Below are 22,412 nucleotides of genomic sequence, written 5' to 3'. Positions count from 1 at the left end.
GCAAATGTGGTGCAGAAAGCTGTTCATTTGTTCTCATGTTGGATACCAAGCAAGTTTAAACTGTTTCACAGGAAATTTTGATTTGTCAGGCATCTTTTAAATAACCCTTGAAGATAAAAAGATTTAAAAAATATTTTTTAAGAAAAAGTTGAAAGTATTAATTTTTCCTTGAAATTAAATTCTAAAAAAAATATTTTTGAGGAAAAGTTGAGAGTATTAATTTTCCTTGAAAATAAAATTTTTAAAAATTTTTTTTGAGGAAAAGTTGAAAAAAGTTGAAAGTATCAATTTTCCTTAAAAATAAATTTTTAAAAAAAAATATTTTTGAGAAAAAGTTGAAAGTATCAATTTTCCTCGAAATTAAAGTTTCAGAAAAACATTTTGGGAAAAAGTTGAAAGTACCAATTTTCCTTTAAAAGAAAAACGGTTTAAGGAAAAGTTGAAAGTATTAATTTTCCTTAAAATAAAAACTCCTAAATGCTTTTGAAGAAAAGTTGAAAATATCAATTTTCCTCGTACAAAAGCAATGAGTTTTTCAAGAGAAAATGATTTATATCTAAAGCTGAATCATTATTCTTTTTTTTATTTCTTTTCCTTTTTGTTTCTTGAATTTTCTTTAATGTTAAATAATCTGATGATGGAGCCTCTGCAAGTGAAATAGTAGTTTCCTTGCATACTCTTGAGGTGGGGGAATTTTCTTAATTTTTTGCTAAAAGTATTAGAGTCAATTGAGAATAATTTTCAATAGTTAATTACTTGGTAAATTTTTAAGGCTTATTAGATAACATAAAATTAAGCTGGTACCATCTTTCGATGGGCATTGTGAGGGTGCTATAACCTTCCTCACACGTAATCGAACTCTCGAACCCTGTTCTGGTTAGTAGACTTAAACTTATTCTTTTAGAGACCCTTAAGCTTAGGTGTTCTTTAAAAGGATAGATTCCTTAGGTAGCCAATCGCACCTAAATAAAAAAGATTGGTGATGACTCCTTAAGTCAATATCTAGTAATAGATCCCTGGATCTAAACGTTATGACAGTAGCATTTACATGCTTGAATGACAATCCCCAACTTTGGCCCAACATGCAACAGGTTGCTCAAGCCCGTGCCAGTTAATAGTTTCCATTTCCAATCTTTTCATGATCATCGAATTGGGAGAACTATTGGTCGAGGAGTTTGTGGCTAATTAGGTGCTAACAATTTGGATAATAATTCTTGGTACGAGTATAATTTGCTTTCTTAATCTCCTTGTTTCTCTCCTTTGTATTCAAATATTAAACAACAGAACTTGAAATGATATTAAGAAAGAAGCCATGATTTGTATAGTTCAAAGGAATATATATTTTATTAATTATTTAAGTATAAATTACATTGACTGGCACGGATGGTCAGTTATTTATTCAACCCCTTTCCAGTTAATTTCCACAAAGACTAAGAAAGGAAAAGAGAAGAAAAAGTATAAACATCTAAAATTGACGCCATTGTCAATTGGAGGAAGACTTGAGAAGTCTTTCTCAATGCCGACATGTTTTCACCACATTCATGACTTGCAGTCTTGAGTTGACTCGTGCTTGTAACATATTTACCAACTTTTTTGATAAATGAGAAAACTTAAAATATATGGCCTTGTATTAACTAGTATATACCATCGAATTTATCTGCCAAAGTAAGTAAATGAACTTTGAACATATATTTGGTTAAAAAAAAACTTTGAACATATAGGTGTCCTTAATAAAGATACATAAACTCCCATCAAACCTCCATAATTGATGCAGTTGCCATATATTTGCTAATAGAGATGCAGTCGCCATAAAAAATCATGTCGCCTGTAACTTTGCAATCCAAATAATTTTATAGTGTGACGTGATTTCCACCATTCAATGGAGTTTTGAGTTCTAGTCCTCAATTGTCCCTTTATTTGTTTTTTTTTTTTTTTTTCTCTTTGAAGTTAATCACTTAAATTTTTTTCTCTTTCTTTTTTTTTTTAACTTAAAATTTTATTATTATATAATAAATTAATAAATAACTTTTAATTATATATTAATGAAATCATTATTTGACATAAAATAATTTTAAAATAATTTTATAATTTTATAAATATTAAATAATTTAAATTTTTTATTATATATAATTTTAATCTAATATTTTTAATAATTATCTTTTCACTATAATTCATTCTACCCCTAATTTTAATTTTTTTATTACAATAATTTATTTTATATATATCACTATTTTTAATTCCATTGAAACTATATTAACATCCAACCAAATAAATCCAAAGTGATTGTAAGACCACGTAAATCATGAATAACGTGAAAGACTTCCTAAAAGACTTATGAAGTCTTCCTCCAATTGACGTTGGCGTCAATTGAGATGTTTCTAATCTTTTTTTCTCTTTCAAGTTAATCACTTAATTTTTTTTCTCTTTCCTTTTCTTTTACTTAAAATTAGAAAATAATTTTGTAAATTTAATACAAAAACAAATTTTATTATATAATAAATTAATAAATAACTTTTAATTATTTACTAATGAAATCATTATTTGACATAAAATAATTTAATAATTTTTAAATATTAAATAATTTAAAATTTTTATTACATATAATTTTAATCTAATGCTTTTAATGATAATTTTTTACTATAATTCATCTCATCATCATCATTATTTTTGTATTCAAACATATTCTACTATTGATTTTAATTTTTTTATTACAATACTCTATTTTATATCTACCACTATTTTTAATTTTATTAAAACTAATTTTAACGACCAACCAAATAGATCCAAAGTGAATGCAAGAGCGCGTAAGTCATGAATAACGTGAAAGACTTCCTAAAAGACTTATGAAGTCTTCCTCCAATTGACGTTGGCGTCAATTGAGATGTTTCTAATCTTTTTTTTTTTCTTTTCATTTCTTTATTGTGGTGGAAGAAAAGAAACACAGTTGATTGGGGGCAGCTAGGGTACTTGAAAAAAAATTTTAATAATTACGGTTTTTTACTATTAGATTACGATTTAAAAAAAAATTATAGTTTTTTTTATGTTAGACCATATTTTTTTCTAAAATCAAAGTTTTTAGGTATATTAAACTACAAATTTATCTATATAGACTATGATTTTTTAAAAAATCGTAGTCCTTTTATATATTAGATTATAATTTTTTGAAAATTGTATTCTTTTTAATATTAAACTATATTTTTCATACTAAACTATTAGAAATAAACTATATATATTTTTATCTATCTGGCACATTTTTATTTATTTAATTTCTAATTTTATATATGAATTAAATTTACCAAATTATTTAAAAAATAAGAATAAAGTTAATTAAATGAATTAAATAATAAGCATGAACGACAAATAAAATATTTTTTTTATTATTAAAAAAATCAATAATCAATATTTATAAAAAAATTTAAAATTTAATTCACTTAATTTAAATATCAGTATTTAAAATTTTTTTATGTTGCAATTTTTTATAAAAAAAAGCCAACGAAATAGTTTAAACATAAAAGATCCACCGGTATTAAAGTTGCATTTTTTTCCTTTGATGTGAATGTTTAATAGAAAGTGAAATGATTTAAAATGGAAAGCTAGAGTTGACGACGTCACCCAAACTTTGGACTCTTCTTTGTGGGTTGGAGACAGCCATGGCACTTGGATTGGAATTACCCGCGATAAGGCTAGAAGCATCACCAATCTAAGCCTTCTAGATTATGGGTCCACACACAAAAATATTAAATAAAAATATTTATTAAATATATAAAAAATATTAAATAAAAAATAAATAAAAAGAGATGAATGCCACATGGCACTTTAAAGAAAGGCCGTACGTTATCAAAATTTATTGTTTAGATACTCATTAATCATTTAAAAGTTATTCAAAACTTAAAAATGTATATTATTGGTGACTTTAGAATTTTTTGAAAGATTTTTTATGCTTTTAAAGGACTATTTTATAAATTTGATCAATAATTGTTTATATGATCATTTAAATAGTTTAAAGTAATCATTTAAAATTGTAGCGATTTGTCAATATTTGTCACACAAACATAAATGTATGAACATAGTAAGTAGCGAAAATTAAACATAGAAAACTGAATCCAAAAATGAATATTTGTTGTGAATATCATAATTGGTATGCATATGATTTCCAAACATAAGTTTAGTTCATACCTTAAATTATAGATTGTCAAAATTTTAAGAACTTATGACACGTTTTGTTTGTGGAATAAAATAAAGGAGGAATGAAATTTGTATTTTGTGAGAATAAAAAATAAAAAGAATAGAATATTATATGCATTATGAAATTTGATTATTATAATAGAACAAAGGAGGAATTAGTATTAATATGTTTGATTGGTTCAAAGAATATGATAAAATAAGTTCAAAAAATATGATTAGTTCAAAGAGTATGTTTTTATGTAAATCCTTGTAGAATTTTAACTCTTTTAGATAATATTGAATCTATAAAATGACTTCAATTTTGAACTATTTAAATTTTAAAATTTAAACTTGAAATATTCTAATTTAACCATCAATTTTTCTTGGCTTACAAATTTATAAGTCAAATTTGATATATATTTTTAGATAGATATTTTTAATGTTGAATAAATACTAATCAAAATTAAATTATAAATGATATTTTTTTCTACATTCTTATTATGAACAAACTCTTTATTTGAGGTCAATTAATTTTAAATCGGATGTCTTCTAATTTTTTTTATTTTATGTTTTTATGCTTTTTAATTTACATGCTCAATTTGATTTATGTAACAAAATTTTTGTAATTCATCTATTTAAAATTTTAATTGTAGTTTTTATTTAATATATTTAATAAAAAATTCACAATTTTACTTACAAAATTTTATTTAAAACCTCATTTAAAATGAAGGAATATTTAATATATTCCTATTGTTTTTTTCACTTAAACATTTTTCTTTAATTGTTGAAAATTTTTTTATGATTTAATTAGCCAATATATATATTATTAATTAAACATAAAAAATTTAAGCCATTTCTATTATTATGAAAAAGAAATTGACCACAATAAATGAAATCTAAAGTACAAACTTATCAAATATTAAAGTATACTAATGAATTTTGGATTTTTCCAAGGTATTTATTTATTATTAAAAAATTATAAGTCGCACAATTTATTCTATATATTATTTTTTATCTAGTTGCTATTGTTGTTTTTATTGAAACCACACAACACAATAGTTTATTTTATTAACTCTTTATTTAATATCAATTATTTTTTAATCAGACGCCTTCTAAAATATTTCTTTATTTTATGCTTTTCTAATTTTATTTTAGATGCTCGATTTAATTTTTTTAATAAGATTTTTTAATTTATTAATTTAGATTGTTAATTTTTATTTTTAATTTTATATAATATTTTTAATAAAAAATTTGACAAATTTCACTTACAAAATTTCAGTTAAACTCTCTTTAGAACGAATTGATGTCATTATTTAATTCGTTTTAGAACATTTTTAATGTAATTGCACTTTGCTTTGCTGTTTACATGGCTTTAGTGGGACTTAAACTAATCACACCATATTTGACACATTTGGCATTTTTCCCTTATTTTTTTATTTTTTAGTTAATAAATTTTGAAATAATTTTTTAATTTAATAAAATGAGAAATTTTATTATATAATAAATTTATAAATAAATAAAATTATTATTTTGTTATGAATTAAAAATTATTATTTTATAAATTTTATTATTATATAAAAATTAATAACTAAATATTATATTACAAACTAAAATTACAATTTAGTATTATATTATATTATTATTTTAGCTAAAAATAGATAATCACATCATTAATAAAAAATTAAAAAAATTATTTAATATATTATTATTTTTATTAATTTTTAATTATTTATCAACAAAATTATTTTTTCATGGCATAACTTATGAAAACTAAAGTTATGGTCCAGCATGACACATGAATTGTAATCTTCATGTGTCGTGCTATGTCAGGTAGAATACTATTTTTCGTATTGAGATGGGCTAAGCATAACCTGGTCATAATTTTTCAAATTTTCAATTATTTTAAGAAATGTTATTAAAAATAATATGCAGGAGATAAATAAAAGTAAACTAAACTAAAAATGACACATAATTTATGTGATTTGACAAAATGCTTACATCCACAAAGAAGTGTAATAGAACTACTAAATAAAAATATTGAATTATAATCCTAATATTTTAAAAAACACAAACACACATATATAAAAGATATTACAAAATACAATATTATTATTCTATTTTTCAATCTCACCCTATGATGATTTACATATATAATGTGTTTTGTCTTGAGCATTTATTTTATATTTTTCATCCTATAATAATTTACTTTGCTAATTAAATTTGTTCTAACTTGAAATCTTAATCTATTTTTATCATTTTATTTTTGCTGATCACTAGTTAAATATAATTTATTTATTAATGATTTAAATATTTAATAAATATATTTATTTAATATAATTTTATTTTAAAAATTATCAATAAAATATTAAAAGTAATTATAATTTCATTGCAATATAAAAAATAACATGAATACATTCAAAAGAATAGACCAACATGGCACGTGTGTCGTGTCATGTCATGCTAGTCCACGTTTTATGTACTGACAATGGCCTTTAAGAAACTTTACTGTATCAATACATAAATTTAAAATTTTTTAGTCCAACATGTTACACATATATGCATCATGTTTAACTCAATCTAATTACTTAACAACGAATCATGTCAAACATGACCAATATCATATCTAATTGTGTCGTATAATAAGTCATCTAACACACCTCTAATTGTACTATAATGATCTTGTATATCCTTCGATCTATAATTTATTTTGCATCATGCACACATTAGAAATGTGAGGCCAAAAGATTCGGACAAGACTCAATAGTAGATAAAAGATTGGCCAGAACCAAATTAAATGAATAAAAATTTATACATTTTAAAATTATTATCTTATATATTGACTTCACTATTAATTTATAGTCTACACAGCTATCATATCTTCATTTAATAATTTAATTATTATTTAATACAAATTGTTGATAAAAATTTTAAAATTTACAAATTAAATTAAATGATTTGTATGCATATATTTGTATAATAATTAAGCAATTCATTAATTTTGATAGATATATTCTTAAAAAAAACATGTTTTTTTAATTTTATTAATAAAATTAAAATTTTTTATATAAAATATTTAATTCATTAATTTCTTTATATAGTTAATTTTTATTTATGATCTAATTGTTTGTAGTAATCTTTTAAACTCATTTATAGAATTTAAAATTTAATTGATGTATAAGATATAATTTTCATTTAAAATAATTATCACGATTTTTTTAACATTTGATTAATAATAAGTGCAAACTAAAGCTAACATTGTCCTTTAAACGTAGAAGACCAATAGTCATCATCTAACAAAGGTAATTTAAACATAAAAGACCCATCGGTCTTAAAGTTATATTTTTCCACTTGATGTTTCGCACTAAAATGCTCTTGTATTTTGCATAAATACCTGACCATGCTAGCCAATGTAATTTAGAACAATTAACAAAAGATCCTTTTTGAACTATCCAAATCATGTCATCTTTCTTAATTCCATTCAAAGTCATGTTCTTCCTCATACTTGTCCTGCTTCACTCTTCCTCTGTTTTTGCTTCTTCATCCTCCATTGCTGCACTTACAAGAGGTAAAGAAGCGGAAGCTCTTCTAAAATGGAAAGCTAGCCTTGACAACAACACCCAAACTTTGCTCTCTTCTTTGTGAGTTGGAGACACCCATTGCAGTTGGGTTGGAATTACCTGCGACAAGGCTGAAAGCATCACCAGTCTAAGCCTTCCAGATTATGGGTTGAAAGGTACACTTCATAGTCTTAGCTTTCTTTTCTTCCCTAACCTGATGAGGCTTAACCTTCTCAACAACTCACTGTATGGGCCCATTCCCTCACACATTGGGAACCTTTCCAAGCTCACCTTCCTTGACTTGTCATACAATAACTTTTCGGGGAATATTCCATCCGAAATTTGCTTATTGAAAGGTCTTGAGTTGATTTCCTTAGCAAGTAATGAGATCAGTGGTTCCATTCCATTAGAGATAGGGAGGCTGAGTTCAGTTTCCGAGATTTAATTCTTTGATAACTATCTACGTGGTTCTATCCCCGCTTCCATAGGAAACTTGACCTACTTATCTGTTCTCCACCTCTATCAAAATATGTTTTGTGGATCGATACCTCAAGAAATAGGGATGCTTAAATCACTCACTGACTTTGTGTTGAGTCATAATAATTTCTCTGGTTCAATCCCTGCTTTCATAAGAAACTTAACCAGTTTATCCATTCTCAACCTTCATCATAATATGTTTTCTGGGTCAATATCTCAAGAGATAAGGCTGCTTAAATCTCTCACTGACTTTGAGTTGAGTCATAATAATTTCTCTGGTTCAATCCCTGCTTTCATAAGAAACTTGACCAGTTTATCCATTTTCTACCTTCATCATAATATGTTTTCTGGGTCAATACCTCAAGAGATAGGGATGCTTAAATCTCTCACTGACTTTGAGTTGGGTGAAAATAATTTCTCTGGTTCAATCCCTGCTTCAATAGGAAACTTGACAAGCTTATCCACTCTCTACCTTCATCAAAATATGTTTTCTGGGTCGATACCTAAAGAGATAGGGATCCTTAAATCTCTCACTGACTTTGAGTTAGGTGAAAATAATTTCTCTGGTTCAATCCCTGCTTCAATAGGAAACTTGACTAGCTTATCCACTCTCTACCTCTGTCAAAATATGTTTTCTGGGTCGATACCTCAAGAGATAGGGATGCTTAAATCTCTCACTGACTTTGATTTGAGTCAAAATAATTTCTCTGGTTCAATCCCTGCTTCCATAGGAAACATGTCAAAGCTTACGAAGATATATCTTAGCTATAATCATTTATCAGGGCCAATTCCTTCAACGCTCGGCAATTTTACTCATTTGCAATCATTACAATTAGCAGATAACCATATTAGTGGTCCATTACCCAAAAATTTATGCAGAGGTGGACAACTCGCAAGGCTTATGGCTTTCAACAAAAATTTAACGGGTCATATCCCACCAACTTTGAGAAATTGCAAAAGTTTATACAGAGTTCGGCTTGAAGGAAACAACTTTACAGGAAATATATCAGAAGCTTTTGCTGTTTATCCAAATTTGAATTATATTTCATTAAGCAACAACAGATTGTATGGTGAGCTTTCTCCAAAATGGGGGCAATGTCATAATCTAACAAGCCTACAAATCTCCAATAACAACATTTCTGGAAAGATCCCACTAGAGTTGCAACATGCAACTCAGTTACGGCAGCTCGATCTCTCTTCAAATCATCTTGTTGGTGAGATTCCCAAGGAATTAGGAGCATTGACAATGATGTTCGGTCTTCTGCTAAGTGGTAACCAACTTTCAGGCAAAATTCCACCAGAGATTGGAGTTCTTTCAAATCTACAACATCTTAACTTGGCATCAAACAATTTGAGTGGACCGATTCCTAATCAACTTGGAGATTGCTCAAAGTTATTGGACCTGAATTTGAGCAAGAATAAACTTGGCGAAAGCATTCCATTTTCAGTAAGCTATATAAATGGTCTTCAAAATCTAGATTTAAGTCAGAATTTACTTATTGGGGAGATACCACAACAGCTTGCAAAATTACATTCCCTGGAAATATTGGACCTTTCTCACAATATGCTCAATGGTTCCATCTCAAATTCTTTTAATGATTTGAAAAGCTTGACAGTTGTGAATATTTCTTACAATCAATTAGAAGGCCCTATTCCTAACATTAAGGCATTTCATGAGGCTTCATTTGATGCCTTAAGAAACAATAAAGGCCTATGTGGTAATGCCACTGGACTAATGCCTTGTGCTGTCGCTGCTGCTAGCAACGGTCGTAGGAAAAGCACCAAAGTCATCATTTTCATTGTTATTCCATTCATTGCTCTTCTTTTTCTCTTTATCATGGTTGGGAGTATCCTTATTCTTTGCCAAAAGAACCGAACCAGAAAATCTGAGTCAATAGATGCACAACTTGGAGAATTTTTCACATTGTGGGGATATAATGGAAGAATACTCTACGAGAACAATATTGAAGCCACTGAAGATTTCAGCTCCAACAATTGCATTGGTTCAGGACGCTATGGAACTGTTTATAAAGTTGCGATACCCACTGGTGAGGTGGTTGCTGTGAAGAAACTTCACCAATCTGAAGATAGCATGACTTTGAAAAACTTGAAAGCCTTTGAAAGCGAGATTCATGCTTTATCAGAAATAAGGCATCGTAACATTGTGAAGCTGTATGGCTTTTGTTCGCATCCAAAGAACTCATTTTTGGTTTGTGAGTTTGTAGAAAGGGGAAGTTTGAGAAAGGTGTTAAGCAACAAGGACGAGGCAATGGAGTTGGATTGGGAGAAGAGGCTAAATGTTGCAAAAGGAGTGGCCAATGCCTTGTCTTACATGCATCATGACCATTCACCACCTATAATTCATCGAGACATTTCCAGCAACAATGTTCTTCTAGATTTGGACTATGAGGCTTATGTCTCAGATTTTGGCACAGCCAGGCTTTTAAAGCCTGACTCTTCCAATTGGACCACACTTGCTGGCACTTTCGGGTACATAGCTCCAGGTACTTGTTAATATTTCTTTTTTTAAGATGCTTTAAACATGTCATCATTTAATTAGAAGTGTTAGTTTTGTGTGCAAATTGATGCATTAAAACAAAGTTCAAGTAGCATTAAGATTGTAACTTTTCAAACTCAAGTACCAAAGAATTTTACTCTAATTCAAGTATCAAATGTGTAATAAATTTTGAAGTTTAACATTTAAGATTGTAACTTTTCAATTTAAGCATCAAAGAATTTGTCTAAATCAAGTATCAAATGTCTATTTAATCTTTGAAGTTTAACACTTAATTTGTCAATATTCAATATATCAAGCTGATGAATTAAATATAAAATCTTATTTAAACATCTGAATTTTAATTTTCATGTAATCTTCTAAACATTCATAATTTCTTTTCACCATTATTTTATAATCTTCTCAATATTCTTATATAATAATGTATTTGATTAGATATATTTATTGTTTAATAGAGCACATTGATTAGATATAATCTTTTCAGCAGAGTTGGCTTATACAATGAAAGTAGATGAAAGATGTGATGTTTACAGTTTTGGGGTGCTAACAATGGAAATACTTATGGGAAGGCATCCTGGTGATTTAATTTCATGTTTGCCATCATCATCATTAGCATCAACATTGACATCGACATTGATACCAAATGACAACCAACTGATTTTACTTAAAGATATGATAGACCAACGTCTCTCACCACCGGTAAGACAAGTTGCAAAGGATGTTGTCTCTGCTACAAAGCTAGCATTTGCATGCTTGAATGGCAACCCCCAACTCCGGCCAACCATGCAACAAGTTGCTCAAGCCCTTATCCGTCAATCGCTTCCATTGCCCAATCCTTTCTTAATCATAAAATTGGGAGAATTATGGGATCATGAAGTCTACAGTGGCTAATATTAAGGTGGTAACAATTTGAATAATAATTCTAAGCACGTGTATTTGCTTTCAATTTATTTCTTTTCTCTTCTTTGTTTTGAAAATGTTTAAGCATCCAATAATAAAGCTCTTGTAGTGAATCGACTGTGATATAGAACAGTTGTGTTTAAGCAATTAATTTGTATGTTCATAAATTTTTATTTTTTAAATTTAACTAATGGCCAAAAGTAGAATTTTGACTTTTAGTGTCAATTGTAATATTTTGCTGTAGTCTCAATTTGTTATAGTACTTTTGCTTTGGAATGCTTCAGCAATTTTAATATCACTTTTTTGTTTGTTTGAAGAAACAAAAGATACAATTGATGAGTACACCAAATTACAATAAACACAACTTAACACAATAATTTTTTGATTTTACTACTTATTGGTCATTTATTCTTATACACACTCATACACAGTATTTCTCACAATTTCAACTTTCTAACCTTTCTTCATTCCCTAACTTTTAATCATTCAAAATTTAATTATAATTGTATTGAGTACACTTAAAACAGATTTGAGTAATGATTTTAAACTATATAACTTCAATTTGTACTTTTTTTAATAAAATGCTAAAAAATTGTTGTTCATTTCTCAAAATTTTCAAATAAATTTTTATCTTTTTTTATCCAACTAAAAGCGTAAAACATTATTTTTATTTAATTAAATTTTATTTTACATGAAAACCATCAAAAATTTTTATTTTTACCACGTCAACAGTAATGATTGTTTTTGTTAAATCAATGTTTGCATTGCAAAATATAAATATTTAAGTTGGGTTATCATTTACATAATATGTAATGAATGATTCATATAGTAAGTCACTTTAGCATCCGAAGAGCTTTTTAATTTTCAAATATATATAATGTAAATGTTGGCATCATAGAAAGAACTACGACACATATGTTGATTTAGCCAGAAATATTTTTTTTTTTTTTTTGCAATTTTCATCTAAAAAAAGAGCTTAATGGAACAAAATTATACTTTAAAGATTTAATTAGACAAAAATAATTTTTTAAGGACTTAATTGGATATAATAGAAGGGTGGAGGCTTATATGAAAAATTCAAGGGCTTATCATTAAAAAATATTTTTCATTTTTAATATTTAATTAAAGCTAGGGTTTGACTATAATTAAATTTAATCCAAATTTCAATAATAATAATATAGCCAATAAAACACAAAACACAATTATTAACAAAAATACAAAGCATTTTTTCCCAAATTAAAATTCTAGTTGAATTTGGTCCAATATGTTTTCAAATTAAATATCAATGAATTTTCATAACTTTTTTGTCCCTTTTTTTTTATATTATGGTGAAGAGTTCTCTTATTTTATTTATTTGGAGAAACGATAAGCTTTGAACAAAATTTATTGTAAAAAAATTGGTTAATTTCACCTATAATTTTTATTGCAATTTTGTAATTAGCCAATTAAAAAAAATTTTGTGTAAGAGTCCATAGCTTAAAAGTCTCCCTGCTTCCTCTGTGTTTTGCTAACGGAGATTAAGTCCCCCTCTTGCTTGTTAGACATTGAGCTACTAACAACTTTTTCAAATGTTCTAGTACATTTTCTGCATCACTCCAAACCTATGTTCCATCTTGACATCTATCTCCCTAAATTTCCTCTTCATCAATAAATTGATATACACTTTTAGATAAAGCAATTAAATAATCAATAAATTGACATACACTTTTCGATAAAGTAATTCCAAACTATAACTTGAAGAATTGGTTTAATTTCAATAAGTATATGTTTATATAATAAATTGGTACCTGAATATATTATTGAATATTGGTCTAACTATTAATATATGTGTACAATTTATACAAATATTATAACGTAATACCTCGTAGTAAATGATTATAATTTCTTGAACAAATAAAACATGTTTTGCATATTAAAATAAAATAGAAATTTCAGTATTCAACAAATAAAAAAATTAAAACTTTAAACAATAATATTTTTGTTATTAGATTTATTAAGAGATAATAGTAATGATGATTGATTGATGAAAATTGATTTCTTTCGAAATAATTTTATGACCTTCTTAATTTCTTTACCGGTTTATATACATTAGTGTATTTCTCTATTGTAATTTTAATTGGATGACTGTATGGGAATTATATATATCAATAAATAGCCGTTTATACTAAAATTAGCACCTAAGTTCCCTACGTATATGTGTATAAATATATTCCTTTGCTTTGGTTTAAAATTAGCAATTCAAACTTTATTTTATAAAAAATTAAAACTTTGCATTTGTAGCAATATATAAAAACTATTTTATATGTATATTTAATTCCTACGTATTGCTCAGAAACATTGACATTATAATTCTTCTCTAGTAATAACATTTATTAGAATTACTTAAATGTATAAAAAGAATGCTTTGTATATGAAAGCGAAATAAATATTTTATTTAAGAAACAAAAGTAATTAACTAATTGCCGCATATAGCAAATTCCTAAGCCTTATTAGAGATATACTCCTAATTGGAGTTCAATTTGCAATGTAAATACAAAGGAAGGGTGTTAACTCAAAGACTTGGAATAAACCAAGAGGGGGGGTGAATTGGTCTTAATAAAATTTTCAAAAACAATATTCAATAAGCACAAGTTTAGCTAAACAAATTATCTAAGCAAATAAGCACAATAATTGAAAGTAAACAAGAGATTAGAAAATATGACACCAAGATTTATAGAGGTTCAGTCCCTCCTTAGGCACCTACATCTTCTCCCTTAGCCTCTTTTGCCAAGGAGTTTAATCCACTATGTGTTGAAGATTACAACCAAACTTCTCAAAGCTTTACAAACTCAACACTACACACTCCTAAGGGTTATCCTCCTCCTTAAGCTTACAAACTCACAATATAAAATTTTTGAAGCGTTTTACAAACTATAAGAACCTCTCAAAGGTTGGGTGTTTGCTAATTTGAAGTACATAATAGTATAGACAAGAAAATAGAGAAAAACTGATATGACTTCTGTACTTTTTTGACTTGGAACAACTTTGAATGCTTGAACAAATTGGTAGGTGAATAACAATAAGTTTTCTTAGTTCTTATTGCTCTTGATTTGCAGTGGAATACTTTATTTATAGGTAAGAAATAGTTGAGAGCTATTAGATTGCATTTAATGCTTCAAACTTGCAAAAATTTTAGACAAAAATAGCCATTAGGAGTTTTTGGCCTTCAGGGGATCGATCCCTTCCTTTATGGGATCGATCCCCTCCTTTAGGGGATCGATTGGTTCAGGCTTGAGAAGGCATGATTTTGAGCTTGGAAAGCCTTACCCAATTTATTAGGTAATCTACCTGATCAATTCATTCTTTAGGTGATTGATCCCCTATGTGGGGGATCGATCTTTTTTCTAGATTTTCAGACTTGAGGAGCATTCTGTTTGAGTAACCGATTGATCCCTTTAAGAGAGAAGGGTGAGCATTCTAGATTTTCAAACTTGAGGAGCATTCTGTTTGGCAAGATAAAAGGGAGAAAAAAATTCAATTTAAGCTTAGAAAAAATTGATTCAAGTTAGGCAAATTTTTGTTTTGTCAAATCAAAACTTTTAATCAATTCAAGGTCAACAATCTCCCCTTTTTTTATATGACAAAACCAAATGAAAAATTTGCTTAAAAACATTTTTCCTTTTGAAAAACAAGCTCCCTCTAAATTTATGAAAAACAAACTCCCCCTGAATTTAAGCATAAGTTTTAAAGTAACTAAGCAAAACCAATATCACCAAAACCATCAATATCATTAGGATCATCAAAGCAATTTTTCATACCAATATTTCTCCCCTTTTTTGTCATAGCAAAAAGGATGAAGTAAAGCAAAATGAAAGAACAATCAATTCAAGGCCACTTAAGCTCATATCAAACATCAAACGACACAAGAATATCACATGCCACAAGCCATATAAGAATGAAAGATAAATTTCATTAACATAAATATCAAGTACCAAAGTTTACAAACCATACTATAAGATAGATTTACAAAGTATAAAGATGTGGGAAAACATAAGGAATGGCACTAGTAAAGCTCATTGAGATGGAGGTGAAGAATGAGAAGATTGATGAGGATGAGGAGAGTGAGGAAAAAACAACCCCATGTGCTGATGTGTAGACCTCATTTACTTAATGTCAGCTCTAAAATGGCAAGTTTGTGCTACCAGCTCATTTTGAGTTTCTTCTATAGTTTCCAATCTAGTGTTCATATTTTCAACCACTGAATGCAAGTTGTTCATTTGAAGCAAAAACATCTCTAAGGCTCTTTGAGTATTGAATGGTGGGGTAGAGGGTTCTTCTTGAGGTTAAGGCATATCTAAAGGTTTTTACTCTTCTCCCTCTTCTTGGGTAGCCCTAATATCGCTCTTTTTAACCCATAGTCCAGCTACATTTTGAACATACCCCATGCTATTCAATGTGAAAGTCCCAAGAACACTAAATTGGTCATTGAATACCATTTCCTTATCTCCTCTAGGATTCACATCCAAATGCCTCAAAAGATTACTTATGGCATACCCATATACCAAGGTATAATCTCTATTCTAAACTATCCTCATCATATCATTAAAAGTGAAGTGCACCAAATTTGGTTTCTTTTCATGCTTGATCTTATACATCCACCAATAGTCTTGCTTCCTAATGGTGGAGTATTGTATCCTAAAAGGTGCAGCACATGAGTAACAATGAGGTGTAGCAACCTATCATGCATGGATAACCTAGAAGCTTGAGCGTGAACAACTTGTCGATTATGATTTCTGAAGATGTCTTGAGCAAGTTGCACCATGTCACATCTAGTATTTGTTTCCCTCTCATCATCTAGCATAAAAGCTTCAGCAGGCACTTGTTTGGTAACTAAAATTTCTTTCCCTATCACATATGTTCTGAATCTATCAAGGTAATACCTATTTGATCCTTCAATTTGAACACAACTAGCATTGCTATAAAAAACTCTTACTAGTTCTTAAATAATAGATCTTCTATGCATAAATAATGTAGCCATCCAAACTTTTAAAAAGCATGCAAGTAAGGAAATTCTATTGATTGGAGGAATTCTAGTGAAATTACCCTTCCATGCTTTATTTTTCGATGTGCAAAATGTGTCTCATAGCATTTCTTTGCATCTAGATTGTTGAAATTTTGATTGAAGGAAGGCTTCATCGTTGAGCTTGAAGCCTCTTTTTGGGGATTCCTTCTTCTAGCACTAACTTTGGTTTTTAGGGCTATGTTGAAGTGAAATTGATGAGTGAATTTGTGATAGTAGGTGATGAAGAGCAAGATATGTGTGGGAGATGCAAAAAGGATAAGTGATTTTGATAAATCAACTTCTAGAGTGAGAAAATATGGGTATCAATTTTTAAGTGATTTGATGGGTTTCAAAGAGAAATTTTGGTAAGAAATTAAGTTGAAGTGAAGGAATTTACAAAAGATGTAGCTAAGAATGATCAATTTTAGGTGAGAAATGAGTGAAAGGGTTTAGGGTTTGGAGAGGATAAGTTTGGGAAGAAGATGAACAGAAGGAGAAAGCTGAAATGATTGACCAAGCTAGAAGAAGACCCAATTTTATCACACCAATATGGCACGTATAATGCCAAAGAAGTATGACCCGATCGATCGGGTGAGTAAGGGGATCAATCAGTTATGGTTATTGCATGGAACCGATCGATTGGTTTTGAAGAGGATCGATCAATTTTGCACATTTTCAACCTAATTTAGCTACTAGTTGACACCCAATCGATCCTGTCCAAAGGGGGATCAATCAGTCGTATATGTTTTTCCTTTTATTTGGCTACGGGGTGAGTAACCAATCGATCCATTCCAAAGGGGATCGATTGGTTTTTACTATAGCATTTTTTTTTTAAATAAAAGATTTAAAAACCATGCAACATCATCATTCAAACATGCATCATATAATCATACACAAACTTAAAAAAAAATTAGATAAACATAAATTTGATCAATCAAGAGTGCACCATTCATCATAACATCAAGAGATTCACTTCAAGGAGCATTCATCATGCCAAGTTCACCTCTAATTGCATAAAATCTATCCTTATCAAGAGATTTTGTGAAGATATCAGCTAGTTGATACAATATATCAACATATTCAAGCATAATATCACCTTTTTGAACATGATCTCTAATAAAATGATGCCTAATTTCAATATGTTTGGTTCTAGAGTGTTGAATTGGATTTTTAGTGAGATTGATGACACTAGTATTGTCACATTTAATGGGAATATGATCCAGGGTTATTCCAAAATCCTCCAATTGTTACTTAATCCACAAAACTTGAGCACAACAATTTCTGGCCACCACATATTCGACTTCGGTTGTAGATTGAGTAACACTATTTTGTTTATTAGAAAATCATGATATGAGCATATTTTTAAATAATTGACAAGTATCGAAAGTGCTTTTTCTATCAATTTTTCACCCACCAAAATCCGCATTGGAATAGGCATGTAAAGCAAAAGATGAACCTTTTAGATACCATAATCCTAAATTAGAGGTGTCCTTAAGGTACCTAAAAAATTTTTTTGATAGTAGATAAATGTGATTATCTAGGTGAATATTGAAATCTAGCACATAAACATACACTAAACATAATATCGGGTCTATTTGCAGTAAGATATAGTAATGAACCAATCATAGACCTATATAATTTAGAGTCAACATATTTACCTCCTTCATCCTTGTCAAGTTTTGCTAAAGTGCTTATAGGTATTAAGCAAGGCTTTGATTTTCCCAATCCAAACCTTATGAGAAAATCCTTGATGTATTTGACTTGATTGATGAAGGTGTCATCTTTTGTTTGCTTTACTTGTAGTCCCAATAAGAATGTGAGTTCTTTCATCATGCTCATTTCAAATTTACCTTGCATAATCTTAGCAAATTCTTGACAAAAAACTTCATTAGTAGCACTGAATATGATATCATTAACATAAATTTGTACTATGAGAATTTCTTTACCTTTTGTTTTAATAAAAAGTGTAGTATCAACCTTCCCTCTATTAAAACCATTTTCTATCAAAAAATTTGACAATCTTTCATACCAAGCTCTATGACCTTGTTTTAAACCATATAATGCTTTTGTCAATATATAAACATGATTTGGAAATTTTAGGTTTTCAAAATTGGGAGGTTGCTCTACATACACTTCTTCATTTACAAAACCATTAAGAAATGCACTCTTGACATCCATTTGAAAAAGCTTAAAATTTTTAAAACATGCAAATGCAAGCAACATTCCTATGGCTTCTAACTTTGCAACTGGGGCATAGGTTTCATCATAATCAATTCTCTCTTCTTGACTATACCTTTGAGCTACCAATCTAGCTTTGTTTCCAATAACATTCCTATGCTCATCCATTTTATTCCTAAAAACCCATTTTGTGCCTATAGTAGGATGATCACTAGGCCTAGGTACAAGATTCCATACTTGGCTTCTTTTAAATTGGTTCAGTTCCTCTTGTATGGCCAATATCCAATTATCATTTCCTAAGGCTTCATCTATATTTTTGGGTTCAATATGAGATAGGAAAGTAACATAATTACATACATTATAAGAAGATATAGTTATTACCCTTTGAGTTGGATCACCAATAATTTCATTATCTTTGACATACCTCCTTTCTCTAAGATGATTTGGCTTTCTCTCTATGTGTTGTGGCTCCTCTAAAAACTCATCATCTTCCTTTTGATTGTTCTCCTCAATGTCGTGAGGTGCATCATTGATCCATTCTTGAAATATACCTACATCATCATCATCATGAGGCACCTTTCTCAGAGGTGGATTAGACTCATAAAAAATAACATGTATAGATTCTTCAACCACTAATGTTCTTTTATTAAAAACTCTATAAGCTTTTGAATTCAAAGAATATCTTAGGAAAATCTCTTTATCACTTTTTGCATGAAATTTACCAAGATCATCTTTTTCGTTGTTCAAAATAAAACATTTGTAACGAAAAGGATGAAAATAACTTATGTTAGGCCTTTTTCCTTTAAAATGCTCATAGGGAGTTTTCTTTTAAATTGGCTTAATCATAGCTCTTTTTATAATATAATAAGAAATATTTATAGCTTCAACCTAAAAATATCTAAGTAAATTATTTTCACAAAGCATGGTTCTAGCCATTTCTTCTAAAGTTCTATTTCTCCTTTCTACTACCCCAGGAGCAAAAAAATTATGGCTAATACCATTTTCACTACAAAATACATTAAAGCAAAGATTTTCAAATTCCTTTCCATGATCACTTCTAATACTAGTAATTGAATAACCTTTTTCATTTTGTATTTGTTTGCTAAAAGTGATGAATTTTTCCAAAGCCTCATTCTTTGAATGCAAAAAGAGAACCCATGTGAATCTAGTAAAATCATCAACAATAACAAACCCATATTATTTTCCACTAAGACTCATTGTTCTAGTAGGATTAAAAAGATCAATATGAAGTAGTTAAAGAGATATAGTAGTTGATATACAATTCTTAGGTTTGAAAGAAATTCTTTTATGTTTTCCTTGAGCACATGCATCACAAACCTTGTCATTTTCATATTTCAACTTTGGTAAACCAACAACCAAATCATTTTGAGAAAGTTTTGAAATTACATGCATACTTGCATGTCCAAGCCTTCTATGCCACATCCAACTCTTATTTTCTTTTTGAGCCATAAAACAAACATTTTTAGAGGATAGGTTATCTAGATGCACTACATAAATATTTCCTTGACGATGTCCAACAAAAACAAGTTTGTTAGTTTTGATATCAATCACTTGACAGCACATGGATTCAAACACAACTCTAAGTCCTTTATCACATAATTGACTAATACTAAGTAAGTTATGCTTGAGACCTTTTACAAGTAAAATATTTTCAATAGTAGTAGAGGAATTGTTACCAATGGAGTCAATCCCTTCAATTTGGCCTTTAGAATTGTCACCAAATGTAACATCTCCTCTACTTTTAGCTTTTAAGTCCTTAAAGAAAGTTTTGTCTCCGGTCATGTGTTTTGAACATCCACTATCAAGGTACCATGGATTGTTCTTGCTTGAATTGGCTTTGTAGCAATGCTTATCCACCTACAAAACATAATTAAATTTTTGTTTTGGGTACCCAAATTTTCTTAGGTCCTTGAGTGTTAGTACTAGCAATTTTTGTGCCTTTTGGAATCCATTTCATTTTAGACATCTCATCTTGAGATGTGCTAACTCTTTTTGAAATCCACACTCTCCTAATGAGTTTACCTCTATAAGTGACTTTCTTCAAGGAACAATATTATATAGAATGACCTAATTTATGACAATGTGCACATATGCTAGATGAATCATTTGGCTTAGTAAGGAAAATTTACAAATGAGTCTCTTTGTTGCCACCATTATAGCCTAGTTCATCTTTATCAAAGAATGCTCTTTGTGTTTCAAGCATGTTATTGAGCTTTTGATGTCCCATATAAAACTAGAGAATGAATTATGCAAATTTTCATTTTTCTTAGTCAAGTCATTGACATTCAACTTTAAAAGCTCAACTTTCTTTTCTAGGTCTTCTTTTACTTTAGTCAAGGATTCATTTTCTAGTTTCAACTTAGAAACCATTTTCTTATATTTCATGCTCATGTTCTCAAATTCTATGGCTAATTCATCATAGGCATCTTGTAGTTCATCAAATGTGTATGAATTTAAATCACATGGATTAGAGGTTACCTTAAGCTCATCAAGAGCCATGAGACATAGATTAGCTATTTCCTTCTCATTTGATTCATCATCAGAGAAGTCGCTATCACTCCATGTTACTACCATTACTTTTTTCTTTGGCTTTGTCATGTTATGCTTCTTTCACAAAAGATAATCTAATTTAATATGACCTAGTTTGTTGCATTCATAGCAAATAATTTGATTCCTTTCTTTTCTACTTGATTCCCCTTTAGTCATCCCCTTTTGTGGTCTTCTTCTACTTGAGAACTTATTCATCCTCATAAACTTCTTGAATCTCTTTGTAAACATGGCCATCTCTTCATCTTCATCATCCTCCTCTTATCTAAAATTTTCTTCATCTTCTTGAAAGGTAGATTTGAGAGCAATGCCACCTTTCTTGATTGGTTCTTGTCCCCTTTTGATCTTTATTTCATAAGTGAGGAGAGAACCCATTAGTTCATCCAAATAGAGTGCATGAGGATCTTTGGACTCTTCAATGGCTACCACTTTGGCTTTCCAACTCTTTGGTAGACTATTGAGAATTTTTTTCACCATCTCCACATTTTAGTAAGTCTTTCCAAGAGCCTTTAAACCATTAATGATGTTGGTGAAGCTATTTGACATCTCACTAATGGTTTCATCTGGTTTTATCTTGAATAACTCATAACCATGAATGAGCATGCCAATTTTTGTCTCCTTCACTTGATTTGTATATTAATGAGTGACAGTTAACTTATCCCAAATTTCTTTTGTATTTTCACATAAAGAAACTCTATTGTACTCACTTGACCCCAATGCACAAAAGAGTGTGTGCTTTGCTTTGGCATTGAGTTAAGCCATCTTTATATCATTGACATCCCATTCACTTTTTAGCTTGATCACCTTCCTACAATCCATCATCTTCATTGGAATTTGAGGACCATTTATAATGACCTTCCAAACTTCATAATGATTAGCTTGAATGAACAACCTCATCCTAGTCTTCCAATAAGAGTAGTTGTCACCAACAAAGAGAGGGAGTCTTATAATTGAATGCCCTTCACTTTCAAGAGATGTTAGAACTGTTTCATTTGCCATGAGACACACCTCT

At 29.0% G+C, this 22,412-nt stretch overlaps 1 pseudogene; it reads left to right on the top strand.

Moving 5' to 3' along the window:
* The first annotated feature begins 7,620 nt into the window (after positions 1-7,620).
* LOC111293537 (uncharacterized) lies at positions 7,621-11,604 on the top strand (annotated as a pseudogene).
* The last annotated feature ends 10,808 nt before the right edge of the window (positions 11,605-22,412 follow it).

The sequence above is a fragment of the Durio zibethinus genome, chromosome 19 (assembly GCF_047325235.1).
Source record: "Durio zibethinus cultivar Kanyao isolate XHJ-2024 chromosome 19, ASM4732523v1, whole genome shotgun sequence".
Lineage (NCBI taxonomy): Eukaryota > Viridiplantae > Streptophyta > Magnoliopsida > Malvales > Malvaceae > Durio > Durio zibethinus.
This window is presented reverse-complemented; position numbering and strand designations above follow the sequence as displayed.